An 18011-nucleotide genomic window follows, 5' to 3' on the forward strand; every position below is an offset into this window, starting at 1 on the left:
GTGTACAATGGATCTGCAATGTACCATGGTGACTGCACCTGAATTAGAAGAACAGGTAAATGGCATGCATTGCACGCTAAGTGATTGTTGTTTATTAGTGTGTGAGATGATTCATGTGGTGCCACTGGGTGTTTATTTCTAACTATTATGCTTGAATGTGCTTGTGATGATTTACAGTGTTGGTGGTCTAAGTAACGATGGTTGATGATTCTTTTCTTCCCATTTCAAACTTAGCTAAATCCGTTTGCCGGGTCCACTCCACACTGCTTTTGTTTTCTGCTTCACACTCCTCAAAGACCCAACACATATACTTATATAGTCTACACAAAAAAAAGACTTAATGTCCCTCTTGTTGTAAATCAACAGCATTGTACTACAGGTCAATTTATTGCATTTGAGTCGGGACTCGGTAGGAATAAAGTTGGACACCTTACTCAGAGTCAGGAGGATGTTGGAAAGACTCAGGGCATGAGCATAACTACTTCAAGAACTGCCACCAGAAGTTTTCAACTTCACTGAAACCAACCAATTTGGTGATGAATTTAAAGTGGCCTACCCAACTCTCTGGAGTGGTGGTGACAGCGGTGCATTGATTGTACTTGATTTGGAAATTGCAATGTTGCTGGGTATGTGTTCTCAGTGCTGTGAGGCACAAATTTAAAGCTAATTGGTGGTTGGGTGGGGAGCCTGTTTTTGTGGGAAATCAGAGACAGACATGTGCTCACGATTGATCATCACATTATGGGGTATATGTACAAGACCTGCTACTAAATAGCATTAGCATAAGTTAGCAGCAGTTTTTTTAACGCTGCCTATCTCAAAAAACAATTGCCCTGTTGTTGCTACAGGGTGATAGTTTCAGGTAGCTGCTGTGAAAACCACTGCTAATACTAGCGTGAAGGCGATACAAATTCTGACGTTAGTAGGCGAAAGCTGACGGAAGATCAAAAATAGCCAATAAGTCCAACTCCAATGCAAAAAATAAGGAAAAACAATGGAATGCAAAATGGAGCAGACAGGGACAAGTGCAGCACAGATCAACATCCTCCCTAAACCCCCCCCAACAGCCAGGGTGACCAGTCCCAGGGGAAGAGGAAATGCAGAATCAGGGCTACATATATGAAAAGAGGCGCAGCGCTAGGGAAAACCTGTGATGCATCACTTTTCATAGTGCCCTTCTTGCAACACCATGGCAACCAAAACCTTGAAAGCCCAGAAACTCCCTGGGGCCCAGAGGCCTCGCTGAGCCTGCTTCTGGGACCCAGAGTGGGATGTGGAGGTGCTGTGGAGTTACTGGGCCTCAGCGGCATCACCGATCGCCCTTACCTGGTGGTAAAGTCTGTCGGGTCACACAAAGACATGTTGTTGTACATTGCGTAGAAGACTGGCTGGTGCCCCTTGGAGCTGTGACCGGTAGAGGCACTCCTGCACATCGAGGTATTCATTGCATACCACTTTCCACCACTACACCGGGGTGCATGTAGGGGATTACCAATGATGGGCTGTGCCTCCCTGCATCACAGGCCAGAGGATGTGGCCTGGCTGCACGCTGTGGTGGGTGAGGCCCCTGAGCTGCGCCAAACCTGTGTGATGGAAGCGCTGACCCTTCATGCAAAATGGTACCCTGTTACATCACCTACATCGGGAGGTTCCACAGCTGACTTCCCGGTGACTGCTGTACCCAGGATTGTGATATCCAACCTGGCTGAGGCTCACAGATTTGGAGAAAGTGCAGCTGATTGCACCACTGTGTCAATGTCCAGGTGAGGAGAATCGGGGATGCCTAGCGGAGGAGGCCCAGGGGTCGAGTCAGACCCAGGACGAGTGCCTGTGGGTGATGCACCCCCAGTATCGGCTTCTCCGCTATAACGGAAGAGCATCACCCCACTGCTTTGAAGCAGTGCAGGAAGAGGAAACATAACATGATGATAACTTTCTGGTATTCTCATGCTATGTTTCCTTTTCGGGTGGGAGGGTGATGAAGCTGCTCTGCTCACAGAGCAGGGAAGGGGCGGAGTGTTATGCCTACTCAAGTGCGCAATGACTTTTTGGTTGGAACCTCTCAGGCTGCCAAAAGCAGTCATGCGCACTTCCCTGTTCACAATGCAGAATGCATTACAGCCTGCATGGAGAACATGCCCACCCCTCCAGCCCCTAGCTGAACGCCTTGTCACGCCGCTCAAGAACAATCCCAATGCCACATTGCAGTCTTGTGATTGACTTAGGGAAGGGTGCCTGGCTGCCTGATTCTTGTTCCTGGAAGCAGACTCAGGAGAGCAGGAGCACAGAAGACACGGTACCCAGCCTCAAGGTAAGATTAAAAAATATATGTTTTCAACGCCGCTCCCCCCTCATCCATGTCCCCTCCAGTGTCCTTTCCCATGTTTCCCACCTCACAGCTGTCGAGTCCCCCTTGCAGCACTACTTAATGGCAGCTTCTCTGCCACCATGCACGGCAGGCATACCACTGGTGCCCCAATGGCAAGCCTGTCTGAGTTCGCCCCCCCTGGACCTCACCCAGCACCAAGGAACCTTCCTCTTGGACACTCCACTGCTACGATGCCAGCACCCTCCTCACCATAGGCCCTGGGCACCACACCACCTGCCATCTAGCATCACTGTAGGATTCCCTTGCACCCTACGCCTGCCAAAACTGCAAACGCACCCTCTGCCATATCAGCAAAACAGCACCTCCTACCGCCCAGCCGACTAATAGCCCAGCAGACTGGCTCAACTGCATCCTCCTCAATGTGCAATCCCTCGACAAACACTCATCAGAAATCTGGGACCTCCACTATGCAACCTCTTCAGACATCGCCTTGTTCACCGAAACCTGGACTGACCTCTGCTCTTGACCGGATGACCAGACATTGCCATCACCATCCACAACGGCTACAAATTCACCCACACGGACTACCCCAAGTGCTCAGGAGGAGGCATTGCCTAAAAAAGAGCACTTCAACTGACCACATACTCTAATGATCCGAGGTCTAACATGGAACACCTCCACTTCCAGATCCAGACCAACCACCAGCCCCACCCTCTGTGGCACCCTCATCTACAGGATCCTAGGCCCATGCACCCCCATTCACTGTATGCCTTCATAGACCTCATTGCAGCCCAGTCTCTCCCATCCACTGACTACATCCTACTCGGACTCCTCAACTTCCACCTGGACAACCCTAGTGACCAGACCACCACCACCCACCTGGCAAACCTCGCCAACATCGAACTTAAGCAGCTAGTCACTGCACCAAACCACATAGCCGGACACACGCTTGACCCCATCTTCATCAACAGCGGGAATTTCAATTACAGACACACCCCCAAACTCTCCTGGACCGACCATTACTGTATATATCAAGCCTTTACCACACCCACCGAACACCGTCGTCATCATCACCCCCCCAGCCGCAGCTGCATCAAGGCCAGCAAAGAACTTTTCAGCACCACCTCTCCGCCAATGCTTACAGATTCCAACACTGCAGCAAGCAAACTTCACTGATGGAGCTCCAACTGCGCCGACACCCTGGCTGTTCCTCTGTGTCAGTGGATCGAGCATCTGGGGGTCAATGGCCACCTGGGACGGTGACAGCAGACACCCTGGATGCCAAACTAGACTCTGTACAAAGGAACGCATCTGTGTGAGTTTATGAACCCTTATACCACATTATACCTGTGTCAGGTAGGATGTATTCAGGGTGGGCGTTCCCATGCAAAAAAGCCTTGTAAGAGTGGTGCAGTGACATCTATGAAATTTAACTGCGACAATTCTAGGACGCCACTACATCAAAACGAGTCCTGATTCAACCGATCTTCCGACAACCTACCCTGTTGACCGTCTACAGTGACGTTGCTCACCTGAGACAGCTTGTGACACAGGAGCTGATCTGCGGCTACCGAGTCCTGTCCCAGCAGCTTCTCGGTGAGTCTGATTCCCTGCAGCGTGCCCTGGGCTCTGAATGTTGCTGCGGCAGATCTCTGTGCATACTTGGTGTTACCCCCTAGCAGGCACCGGGCAATCCCCCGGTGGGCCGCACGGGTGGGGGCCGGTTTTGGGGCCCTGGGGGCCGTTTTTGTGACAGGGCCGTTTTTGCAGCATAACTGCAAAATCAACCCTGTAACAAAATCGGCCGAAAACCGGCCCTGTCAAAGAGCTCGGCGGCACCCCTTACCCCCAGTGGGGCCGGCCGAGCACTTTGCTAGGGCCGGTTTTAGTTCCCAGTCCGGCCCTGCCCACTGCCTTAATCCTGGACTGGGGGCTGAACTCAAGGATCCGTGCCACTTCTGCGGCGTGCCCTGGGCTCTTAGCAGTGCTGCAGCTGATCCCTGGGTAAACGTGGAGTTCTTCCCCACCGCCTTGATCCTGGATGTGGGGCTGTGCTTGAGGATTCGAGCTGCCTCTGAAGTGTGGCTGTCTGGATCCCGCTCTCCAAGTAGCTTGGTGGAAAGGTGGGCCGAGAGTCTCTCTTGGAGTGATTAAGAGGCTGTACATGATGGCTCCCTTTAACTGTATGAAGACTGTTGGGGGTTGCAGCTCTATTGCTGATCTTATCACGAAACATATCGGCTCTTACACTCATGCAGGCATCGCCTGCACTTCCTGCATGGGTGGTCACTTTAGCCCGGTCAGTTTGGCGGGTCCTGGATAGGTTGTCCTGGACCTGTTGTCACTTTGAATGTCCCTGTGCTTGGCTCTCTGCAAGTAAGGGCACACATTTTGATTGTTTTTGTGGGTTATTGGGGGGCATCCATTTTATCTCCAGGCACACCTTATGGAAACTGATGAAGGGAGCTCTGTGGTCTCTCTGTTCACTTAGCCATGGAAATAGAAATAGGTGTGCTCCATCCTCAACACTCGATGGCTATCTTGAAGTGGTCAATTTACTTTTATTTCTATCCCACACACTTGGCCTCTGCGTTCTTCATGTAACATCAGGCATGATCTTCTTTACAGGATCTCCCTTCAACAAATAGGAGATACACATCCATATACGTGGTCCTTTCAGGTGGGGTAATTTTACCTACATCCATCACACTTTTCCTCCGAAATGCCCTTTCATGGACTTCCATGAAATGCCCTACGTTCACTCCCTACCACCATCATAATAAATTCCTCCACATACTGTGACCTTGCCTGTGCGGTCATCATTCCTCATTACCACACATTTAGATGTGGCATTTTTATTTTTATGGTCCTGCATGAAACGCCTTGCGAAAACTGCCTACTATGTACAGATGTAAATCCAAACCCTTGAAATTGCCTTCAAGTGGTCTCGGCCCTTCCTCCTGACTTTTTAGCCCAATATAGTCAGGTTCACATTGGTCTTGGTTTACACAAAAGGAACTTGATTGTTTGCGGTTAGATATTGAGATACGACTGAGTACTCCACATCTACTCCCAGAAACCCTCTGTTTCCTGGCTTACTTGCACCTCATAGGTCTGGAGCTGAATAGAATGCTGATTTGGCAATTGGGTATGGTTATGGATCCTAAATCCTCGAACTACATCTCTCCCGCACTTGAGCCGGCTGGCCATAATGCTTTCTGAATCATATATCCCCCTAACCTATCAAAAAAGGCTACAAAAAACTTCAAACACAGACAACTTAAAACCCATCTGGTAACCCTTATCTCAGATGCTTACTTCTCTATCAAAAATGGTGTTACCATAACGGATCTCATTTTCTACATTAAACGTCATGCTCGAGGGTGGAAGGCCATATACGCGCTGCTCCAGATCTCCACTTCCCTGAAGACTCCTTGTGGTCTTAGATTGTTGGTTGCGCCCTCCTCGGCTTACAGAGCAGATGCCACAGTCTCCCTTTACAAAAACTAAACCATTCTTATACAAGCCTCAGATCAAAACCTAGTGGTATTTGACAATTTGTTCACCACCCTCTTGAATAAACTGTCTAGCATCAAATACACCCCCTCCGGAGGTGTTGGCCTCCCTACGGTCCCCCAGCCTGCTCAAAATCTATTCCATACCCCTTTAGCACCATCGTCTGACCCTACCTTTGCTCCAAAGGGCCCCTGTTGAGCCGCGACAGTATAGTCAGCATACTAGTAGGCTTGCTTCTCCCCTCCTCAAGGATAGCCAGCCCTAACTCCCCTAGCTCCACAACTCACAACAGTGTCCCGATTCTCCCCATGCACCCTTCCCACAGCCCTTCCAGTAATCCCAACCTGCTCCCATTTGCGTCTGTGGATCAATACCTGTCCTACCCTTTCTCCCCTATCTTACCCAACCCTCTAAACACCCAGCTCCAATTCCTGGAAGCTCTTCACTCTGAGCACATACATTCGCCACCTGCCCTATTGTCCCCCGCTTCCACTAGTTCTCTACCAGTGCAGGGTCCCCTGAACCTAGCCTCCCAATCCCATTCCCACACCTCAGTGAAAGACAGACTTAATGAGATCTCACTTTGCCACCTACAACTTAAGTCAGAGGTGCGTAGCCTACTGTAAATCGCCGCAGAACTGGCTGCCAAGTCCAGGCACAGCTGCTCCACTAATACCAATCACCATATCTGCTCACTCTCATCTAAAGTGTGTACCCTGCGCCCAACCTCCCCCACAAATCATTGGTCACCGCCTTACATCATCTACTCACCCCATAGTTGGGCTTCTGCTCCTCAACCTAATGACCCTTCACGGCCATCCAGATGTAGAGCCTGTCCGATAGGGATATCCATTCTCTCCTACTTTCCTATGATCTGGCACATTCCTCAAACATAACCAACTTGCAACAAATTCTCATCCTCACTGATCCCGTCAGGGAACCTAGGCTAAACACTAGAGCATTAAATGAGAACAACCTCACGAAGGTCACCGCCACACTAACTGCACCAATTGACACCAATACAAAGCTCAAATGCGTGCTCCTAAACTGTAGATCGGCAGTTAAACATGCTGCGGATATTGCCGACCTCATCCTTGCTCAGGACTTGGACCTCGTAATGCTGACTGAAACATGGTTAAATGACTCAGCTGCTCCCATACTGGACATTTTAGTGCCTCCCAACTATGATATCATTCGACTGGACAGAGCAAGCAGACAGAGTGGAGGCGTCGCCTGTTTGCATCGTAACAATCTAACAGTGAAAGCACTACAATCTGACCTCTTTCCATCCTGTGAATACCTATGCATTGAAGTGACTGGTAGCAACAATCACCCATGCAAACTGCACACGTTCAACCACCCGCCTCATGGCAACCTTCCCTTCACTGAACAGATCATGGACATTATCTTGGATAACGCAGATTTCCATGGCACTCAGATCTTCCTGGGAGATTTCAACCTGCACTGGAACGATGTGAATGATGTGGTGGTCAATAGTCTTAACACCTTCCTACTGGAATCCAAATCTGTGACAGCCCTACTCATATTAAAGGAGCTACCTTAGATCTTGTCATTGTTAAGCCCAACTCCATCCTTCTGGATTCGATCCTCCCATGTGACTGGACAAACCACTACTGCATCACCTTCCTCATCCTAGAGTCGGTAAGAGCTATTAGAGCCTAGCCAAAGAACGCCAAACAACTGAAAAGTTGTCTACGGAACATCAACTTGCACGATCTGACTGCACTCTGCGATAACATCCTGCCCCCTCCTACGAACATGTCGGATGTACATTACCTTGCGGCCCAATATAACTGTCAATGGACAATGTTTTAGACTCGGTTGCGCCACTACAGCTTAAACGACTGTCCTCCAAACTCTCCAAACCTTGGTTCAATGACAGTCTAAATTCTGAAAGAAGGAATTTAAGACTTGAGGAAAAATTGTGGCGATCCCATCCCTCCCTTGAACATCTCTACCATCTGAGATCCCTAAGAAGCATCTACAACAAACGCATCAGATGCTCAAAGGCCACCTTCTTCCGAAATCAACTACAGAAAGCATAGAACTGTCCCAAAAAACTGTTTGAACTCATCAAGTCCTAAGCTAACAGTCCTCTTATCCTATCGCCACAGGGTCGAGTGCCACTGCCGAACTGCGATTAATTGGCTGACTTCTTCAATGATAAGACCGCTAAGATTGAAGCTGATCTAAGCTCTGCCCTTGAACAACTGTTGGTCAGTTCGCTGAACACCCTCCTTCCAACTGGGTTTATTGTCACTGTTCCTGTGCATTCTTGCCTCCCCAAAAACAACGCATCCTGGAGCCTTTTCCAAACCGTAGATGAAAGCATTATACGCAAAACGCTGGCTAATCTGAAACCCTCTAATCAATACAATGACCCCCTGCCATCGAACCACTTCTCCGAAGTTAGAACCTCCTTGCTCCCACTTTGGACTAAGATCGTCAATGCATCACTCTGACAAGGTGCAATCCCAGATTGCCTAAAATCTGGTCAAATTACCCCAATCCTAAGGAAACCATCTGCAGATTCCACGGACCTTCATAACTTTCACCCAATCTCCAACATCCCCACGTTGGCAAAGCTCCTAAAGAAATGTGTTCTTGCCCAACTCTGTAACCACATCGATCACTTCCAACTCCTGGACCAGTGTCCATCTGGTTTTTGCCAGGGCCAAAATACAGAATCTGCGTTAACTCACATTGTTGATGATGCGCTAAGAATGTTGGATCAAAATGAATCTTGCCTACTTTTCCTTCTTGACCTTTAGTCAGCATTTGACACCGTCAAACACGATAACCTAATTGACCTCCTGGAACACCGAATGGGGTTGTGTGGGCCTGTACTAAACTGGTTCTCCTCATTCCTTCATAACTGATCCCAGATCTTCAAGGTGAACCAGACCCTGTTTCCTGCTTTGCTTGTCACGCTTGGGGTCCCCCAGGGTTCAGCGCTCTCACCCACACTCTTCAACCTATTCATGGAGCCTCTTACAGAAATTCTGAAATCATCCTGCATTCACTATCACATGTATACGGATGATACCGAACTATACCTGAAGATCGCCTCCCATGAGGACATCTGGTCCCTCAACTCTATCCTTCTGGAAACTCAAAGCTAGCTGAAACACAACCGTTTAAAGATAAACTCTCTCAAAACTGAATTCCTCCTATTCGCACCACACAAGAAATCTCCGGTCATCGAACAATGGTTGAATCATCTCACTGCTCTCAACTGTAGGCCGCACCTTGTTGATTCTGCAACCTCTCTGGGAATTATGCTAGACAAAAGTCTGAACATGCAGAAGCACCTCAGCTCCCTCACCAAAGGACCAAACTTCTAACTCAGCATTCTAAGGAAACTCAAACCTTACCTCCCTGCAGGTGGCAGTGCCAGCCTTAGTGATATTAAAGCTGGACTATGGTAGCGCAACCCTTTGCGGCCTACCTGGAGTGAAGACTGCTCCTCTTAGGGCTGCACTCAGCTCTGCTGCTAGGCTCATAACAGGCACCAGAAAATACAACCATATCACTCCTGATCTGTTGTCCTTCAACTGGCTGCCATAGGAAGCTCGGATACAATGTAAGCTTGCATGCATGGCACACAAAGCCATTCACTTCAGTACCCCACTGTACCTCACTTAGAAACTGGAGCTCTCATGTGGTTCGAGAGCCTCCTGAGGCACCAGAACCCTATTGCTGAAACCACAAAAATTCAAGAAGAAGAAAACCTACAATTGAGCCTTCTCAGGTATAGCACCGAGGATTTGGAACTCCCTCCCCCTGAAGTCAGGGTGAATCAAAAAGGAAGTCAAACTGCTCTTGATAACAAAATTTCTGCCTCTGATTGGCTATTCGATTGGTGACTGAGATCACAGTCGCGGATCTGTTTCTCAGCTGCCATGGGCACGAGAATCCCTTGGCTTTACATAACTGTTTTTTTTTGCTTTGTTGGGTCCGTTTTTTGATTGTTTGTATCCCTCTTGATGTATAAACTGTAAAGCGCTCTGATACCCGCGGTGGTCATGTTCGCCCCATAGAAAACTTTCAAAATAAAATAAATATATAAATAAATAAAACCGTATGCCTGCCTCATGGCGGGTATAAGGGTGACGCGGTGCCATAGGATCGGCCTGCCCCATGCATTGCTGGAGGTGCGTCAAGCTTGCAACAAAATTGCAGCAATGCATGACTTTAGCACCAACAGATACGTCAGGAATACTGACATATCTGTAAATCCTTGCGATATGGAGAGCCGTTCAGTAAATACAGCGCATCCATGGTGTCGCAAGGAGGGCGCAGTGAAAAGTGTGCCAACACTGTTTTGTTTTAGCGATGCACCACTTTTCATAAATGAGGCCCAGGACAGTGCCCTATCTTATTGTGGGGCGCATTCCTGAGCTTTTGTTTTGGCGGAGGGCAGCACAACAATATTCTTTGCTGCACTGTCCAGCACCAACACCTCTGAAATGAGGCCCCAAGTGTTTGCCCCAATTTTAAGACCAGCTATTTTCTGGTCTTAAAGAACTGCCCCTAACTGAACTTAAGGCAGTTTTTTGGGTTTTGCAAAATACAAAGAATTCCTTGTAAATATCGTAAAGTGGGGTTAGCAGCAGTTTTTTCACAGGAATGGCCACCTTGAATCTAACTTTTATTAACTCTCAATAACAGAAGTGGTGATCTTTAAAAATTCACGCTTTCGCCGCAGTTAGAGGAAACTTGTAAATAAGGTGATGAAAAAGTAGCCACCATAACGTCAAAAAAATAACACCACGCGGCATTAAGTCCTTGCACATATGCCCCTATGTGCGTGCTGTTAGGCTACACATTATTGTTATGATTTATGATCAGAAATTGATGATCATGACAGTTGCGAATTTGATCAGCTTGATACCGATAGTTAATTTCAGCCACTTTTGTGTGATTGTTGGTTGTTGTAAAATTGCTCTTACCTAATTGTTCACATATCAGTCCTGACATGAATGAGTGCAAACCAGACTATTCTTCTGTTCTCTCTTGCATTGCCTCTGAGTCTTCTTGGTGCACTCCTATGACGTTTACCTTCTGTCCTTCTCATTGATTCTACCTTATAATTTTTGTTTTAAAATCCACAGGCCCTCTCTGATCCTGTGCCAAACTGGAAAAGCACCAAAACACTCACGCTTAACTTACGGGACCGCAACAGCCATGCACCCAGGATTAATGGATGGTCCAAGAAGAATGCAGATGCAACTCCCAGTTTAGCAGTACAGCATAATTTTTTCTTTTAATCATCATTAGAACTTGTGTAGTGTTTGTCTTTGTCAAACCTTCCCCCAAATTCTCCGTCCCATCCATTCATCAAACCCCTAACCCTCTTCCCCAGAGCTGTGTAATTTATTGAGATGTGGCTTAATTTACACTATCAATGGAACACCCACTTGATGGGGCAGATTTAAAAGCAACAACAACTCAGTGCAGGAGCTTCAGTTTTACTCCTAATACTGAAACAACCGGCCCCATGGCATTTACCCATTCATGCATAAAAGTGATCTATATTTTAGTTATAGAAGAGCATCTTTTGTCAGTATCTTCATTCAGGCATTGTGTGTTGCATTAAACGCTTAACCAATAACCATGTCCACTCCAAACCTTAAGTCAACTTCCTAAAGAATTACTATGTGAGACTAAGAGTCACTTTTGTTTCCTTGAAATACTCAGCAACCATTGGTCTGACTAATTTACTATTGTTTCTTGTTTGTTATTCTGCATCAGGTATTCTTTTTTGTATGCTAGTCTGGTCGCAAGTGATTGTAAAGCTAATAATATATACTAGCTCAGTGTTTTTTTTTACTTTGAATAAGCCTTCTGATTAAAATCCTACAGTTGGAGTTCACTTAGGTGGGAGTTGAACCTGACATCTTCTTCCTGCACCATTGTTAGTTTGCTAACCTGCTACTACTACCACCACAGCACCTTGGGAAACCCTACAATCCCAGCTTCTTCTATTCGGTAAGGGAGCTATAGTTCATTGTTCTACTAAGTTGTTGGAGGAAAGGCAGTGACAACCCCTGTCCCCCTGTTGTGGTCAATAGGTGCAGACTGCAGAGACTAAGAGAGTAGAAGGACAAAAGTACCACATAGGTATAGCACATACCTAATTGTTGTTACACACTATCAGCAATTTTTGAAAATATACCGTGTTAAAAGGCAGCTTGGAAAAGTAAAACACCCCAAATACCTTGTTTGGACAATGGAGGCATAAATAAAGAAACTTAAATATTTATTATTCTAGTCAAAAAACCCGCCCACCTTTAACAATAACTGTCCTACACAAATCCCCAAACAAATGAAATGTCCCTGTCCCCAACCATTGCCCATTAAAAAGTCCAGAAACCCTGATCCCAACCTCCACATCCATACCGTCCCCACCGACAACAACAAACAAGTTCCACCCACCAAAATAGTACTTAAAAAAATGAGAGTGGGAACAAGACATGGTGCAGGATCTCCTTGGGGTGCTGGTAATTTCATTTCTGCTGGGCCTCAATGTGCACTAGCTTTGACAGGGCGCAGTGCAGTAGGGTGCAGTCTGAAATTGAGAAAGTGGCAGCAGTTTTTGATCTTGGATGGTGGGCAGTTGCTTGCAGACGGCAACACTGATATTGTGGTTGGAAAGTTGACGGTGCTGGAGCCTGGCTGGTGCCTTGGGCCCCTGCCTCCTCCTGGGCCACCAGCCACTGGTATTTAGCCCATATTGCCTCCAGCTTCCACTGCCACATCTGGGCTGCTGCATCCTGGCAACCTGGTCACTGGTGGCCAGGAGCAGCTAGAAAGTAGAAAAAGAGAAATTGTATATAATGCGTCTTGGTGACCAGGAGAAGCTAGAAAAAAAGATACATTGTAAACAATGCTCTGTCATTCTGTGCCAAACACATTTTTAAAATAATGTGGTGGGTGGCACAGTAGCAATATACTAATTGTCCCCTAGGGTCATTAGATTTGATGTAATTAGAGTCACAACCACCATTGCCCGCTCTCATTAAACTAAAGGCAAATGTCAAAAGTTTTAACTGCCTGGAAGGAACTAAGGCAAAATAAACACAGGAACACACCATTTTGACAAAAACTGCTATTTTTTCTTTAGAAGGATTTCCTAGTAAAGTGCATTGATGGTTTCGGTTTTCACAAATTAGACCCATTTACTAATGAATGGTCTAGTTTAAGTTACAAAAATGACTCTGATATGGTCAGTCAGCTTGAATTTCTTTTAGCACCTTATCATTTGCATATTTTACATACAAGATCAGTCCACTACAAACTGTCCAAAGTGATCGGATCTTTGTCTCACTCTCTGTGAGGTTTGGGAAGCCTGTTGGATCCTAATAGATCCTAATAGCTGGTCATACAAGCTGTCAATAGGGCTGCACCCCTTCTCGGTGCAGCCTGACACAAGGTAGGCAGCTGCAGCTGGTGGTTTGGGGATGATGGCGCTGCAGCTACCCTGTATTGCCTTGACGATGGGTGGGGGCCAGGGAACAGAAGAAAGAAGTGTAAGGAAAAAGAACCAAGAAAGAAAAAAGAAAGTAGAGCGAAAAATAAAGTTCAGAAGTCATGCAAAAAACTAAAACAATTAGAAAAAAGTAAAATGCAACAACACAGGTAATGTCTTAATAAGAAATGAGGTAGAGATAGGTTTTAGAATGGTAGGATCAAGAAGATTTAGTGGAGACTGGAAAATTGACCCAGCACCATAAAACAGAGCGAAACAAAGATGGACGGGCCCTTACAAACCTTGTAGTGCCATTCACATCTAGTTTCTGACATGAGAACGCATGTCGCGTTATGTTTGACAGAAAGCATAACGAGAACATGTGGCAAGCAGCAACTTCTCCGCTAGTTTTTTTTCCACTTCCCAGAGTTCCACATAGCGGAACTCCACAAACTCTGCCCAGGCCTAGTCAGCAGACCACCATGTCTGTGATTGTTTTTTAATAAAGTAATCCTTTTTTTTCAAATGCAGTCTTTTTCCTTAAAGGAAAAAGGGATACATTTAAAAAGAAGTAATGAAACTCTGCAATTTCATTTTTTAACAGTAGGGAGTGGTTCGTCGGACCACTGCCAGCTGCCCCTTACCATTTGCAAATGGCTTAATACCTACTTGTGGTAAAAAATGAATGTTTTACGAACACATTTTAGTCTAATAACATTCTTAGATATCACTAGGATTCGGTATTAGGAAGGGATGCCTGAAACACACCCCTTCCTAATACTGAATTTATATGTATTCACAATTCCAAACTGTGATTCGGTAACATGTTACTGAATTGCAATTTGGGATTGAGACACACTACAATGCATTTGTCTGGTTGCACTCAGCCCGATTCTGTGAATCGGGCCATTTGAGACTGGAAAATCGCTTAACATATCAAGTCTTTACTCCTTTAAGTACCAAATGAATGAGAGTGTACATTTCTAAAGCCCCCCAGCACCCTATGGGAGGCACTTAGAGACTTAAAGGGTATCAGGCTGCTTTAATCCTCCTGAGGCTTGAGCCGGGAGTAGACCTGTTTTACTGTCTGAATCGCCGCATTTAAAAATCACTTGATACTGCTTTTATTGCGTATTTGCACAGTTCTTGAAATACTTCAGTGCATTTGCACTCACCTAATCACCCAGGAGGGTGTTTGGGGAACTCCCGGGGGCCCGCAGCTGACAGGCGCAGCCGCCATCTTGGGAGTGGGCAGGGCTGCGGGCTAGTCTCCACCCACCCGGAAGAAAGGTATTTAACACTAGATGATGTACACGCGCTGCGGGCGTGCCGAAGGCGCGCCTAAGGCAAGCTCATCTGCGCCCGTCCGTGCCCGACCTGGTCCAGGGGCCAGGACCCCTGCACCTCCCATGCCAGACCTCATCCATTACGCAAGCGCACAGCTCCACCAGCTTTACAGGGCACCCACAGCTAAATGCCATCACCAGATTCAGTGTGACAAACTGGTGAAGGGCTGCTCACACTGCCCATTCACACTCTCTCCCCTGACTGCCACCCCCATCGCAGGTACAGGCCTCTACAAACTGTTCTTACTTAACTGCAGAACCATGCCGAAACACAGTATTGAGATCTCAATGATGTTAAAGGACCTTGCGCCAGATGTCCTGTTTTTAACAGAAACTTGGCTCAACTCCAGCTCAGAACCAGACATTGTGGAAACACTCCCTCAGGGATACTTAATACAGAGGGTGGACAGAGCAATAGGCAAGGGTGGGGGAATTGCGATCCTCTATAAAGACCACCTCACCTGCCGCCTACTTGGAAACCCTCTCACAGATTGTGAGAATGTGCCTTTTTCAATAGAATTCTCCCCTCTCCTCTCACTCTCTGGCATCCTGATCTATCGTCCCCCAGGAGCGGAAGGCTCCTTTTGCAAAGCATTGGTAGAAACTGCCATTAACCTAGCCAGCACCTCTGCCAACTTCACCCTCCTCGGCGATTTTAACCTGCACTTCGACGATCCGAAAGAGTAACAGCCTTCGAACTAGAGCAAGTCCTTACGACTCTGCAGCTGTCACAAAAGGTTCTGCGTGCCATCCATATCAAAGGAAACTGCCTTGACCCTGTGTTTTCCAATCTGGAGAACTTCACAGGAGATGACCCCATTCCCATTCCCTGGTCTGATCACTTCCTCATTCCCCTTTCATGGTGCCCCAGGATCCTCAACCCCCATGCCCAACCTTTACTGACTTGGAGTCGGCCTTGGTCTAAGCTCCATCAAGACAAATGGACTCAAGAACTGGAAAAGACCAGACCTGCACCAGATCCCTGTCCAGTTGCAGCTAACAAGGACTTCTGCAGCTGGATCGAGGACTCACTAAATCAGGTCCTGCCTAAAACATTGATTAAGAAAAAGAACGGTCCTCACGAATCCCCTTGGTACTCCGCGGAATTGTGCACTCTCAAGCAATGCTGCAAAGTACATGAGAGAAGTTGGAGGGAAGACTTCTCACCCAGCAAGAAGAGTGATTATAGAAGAGCCGTCTGCAAATACAGAGCAGAAATTAAAAAGGCACAAGCATCTTTCTTTGAGAAAAAATCATTCTGGCATCTAACTCCCCAAGAGAGACCTTCCTCATTATTAAGAAACTTATTAAAACCCCAGCCCCCCCCTGTTGCCCCTGATACGTTAGGCCAACGATGCAATAAACAGGCAGAGTTTTTTAGTACTAAAATTCACAACATTCTGAAACTGCTGCCCCAAGTCGAGGTCGAACTCGACGATCAATGCTCTACTCTCCCTAGTCACTTGCTGGAGTCCTCCCCCCCCCAAGAAACCCTTCTGACTCTGATCTCCCTGGTGAAAAGTTGCTCACCTAGGGACCCTGCACCCATGAACATTTTGGAAAAGGTAGCACACATAGTCGGCCCTACTGTTGCAAATGTGATTAATACCTCCCTCAACACAGGAGTAGTACCCTCTAACTGGAAAAGGGCAATGGTAAAGACACTCTTGAAAAAGCCCAATTTGGATCCGGTGGATTTGGGCAACTACCGCCCCATCTCCCTCCTTCCTGGGATTGCCAAAGTGACCGAAAAACATGTTAATCATACTCTCTCCAAATTCCTGGAATCCCATAGCCTTCTGTACCCTTCCCAAACCAGATTCCGCCCACGCCAGAGCATGGAAACCGCTCTATTAGCCGTGGTAGAGGAAAGTAGAAAGATCCTGGCCATCATCCTTCTCGACCTGACCATTCACTTAGTCTTCCGAAGACAATTAAAAACTATTCTGTTCCCCGAAGCCTCCTCATCTCCATCTGATTAGGCATGCCCAGCACTGGGAGGCCTCTGGGTACCCATGCGCTATACAAGTGCCCTTTCAATTTAATTCAATTCAGGCAGAGCCCAACAGAAGTGTCCAGTCCAGATGCAGTTGCCATTGGTCAGCTGAGCAATTACAGTAAACGCCTCTTATATCTTGTAGTCCATTTTTTTGCTGGGTATAAGAGGCAGCAGGTTCAGTTCTTTATGACTTCCTTCAGGTCATAGACATCAGGTTCAGTCCTTTTCTCTTCTTCCCCAGATCCAGGAAAACTCTAAAGTGGGTGCCTTGGGATGCCACATTTATGTCTGACACAAGCTTATGGGTGGGAATGACACCCAGGCACATCCTAACCAATGGAGTAAAACTCGCCAGGGCCTACTGAAGGTGTTTGTGGGGAGCTTACTATGGTAATACTAGTGTCCTCCAATATCTAACCATAGAAGCTAATTTGAGGCAGTCACTTGACTCACACTAAACCCAGAGACAGAAATCTGGTAGAACCGATTTTGGGTTTTACAGCAACAACACAGTGGATATACATGAATTGTCTTGGCATGCTCTCACACAATGTCTGACATAAGGTATGTGTATCAAGGTGTGCATCCTAGACTTTTACTTATGAACATGTAAAGTGAAAGGACATCAGACTACACTAATCTGGAGATATGGCTGCATTTGTTCCTATTTGACTGTAACATGGTGATAAGTAGACACTTGTCCCAGCCGGACGTCACATCAGGTGTTATATCTATGTCATTAGCCAAATGACTTGACTCCTTCACAGATCTTGGAAAGATAATGTCAGATGACATCTATGTCAAAGGCAGACATGACAGGTATTCTGCATAAATTCAGGAAAATGTTGACTACCATTACCTAAAATTGAGAAGATGGCAACTTACATTGCCTAAAATGGAATTAGGCACTACATAAACATGGAATTAGACCTTAGAACTTTACATCAGAACTGTTCAGAGTGTACTTCATAACACCTAGCATGACATTCTGTGCTCACATTTTTCCCACTGCAGCATCTGTATAACTTGCAATCAGGTCTTGATAACAATATATTCTTCCTTATGGTGCCCTCCTGTATTTCTTGCTCAGATCCGAAACACTTTCTTTATACTCCTGGTGTTCACTGATATGTCACTTTCAGACTGATGCACTTTTAAAGTTTATTGTCAGTGATAACAAGAATCATGTAAATAATAGTTTTTTCTCAAGATTACTGATGTGATGTGGGCTAGGCATGTGGTGCAGGCATTTTCTATATGTTTTCCAGAATAATTTATTACTGGCTATAATCTACTCTTTTTCTCTCCATTTGTAATGCAAAGACAGAG

This window comes from Triturus cristatus, chromosome 5_2 (assembly GCF_964204655.1).
Source record: "Triturus cristatus chromosome 5_2, aTriCri1.1, whole genome shotgun sequence".
NCBI lineage: Eukaryota > Metazoa > Chordata > Amphibia > Caudata > Salamandridae > Triturus > Triturus cristatus.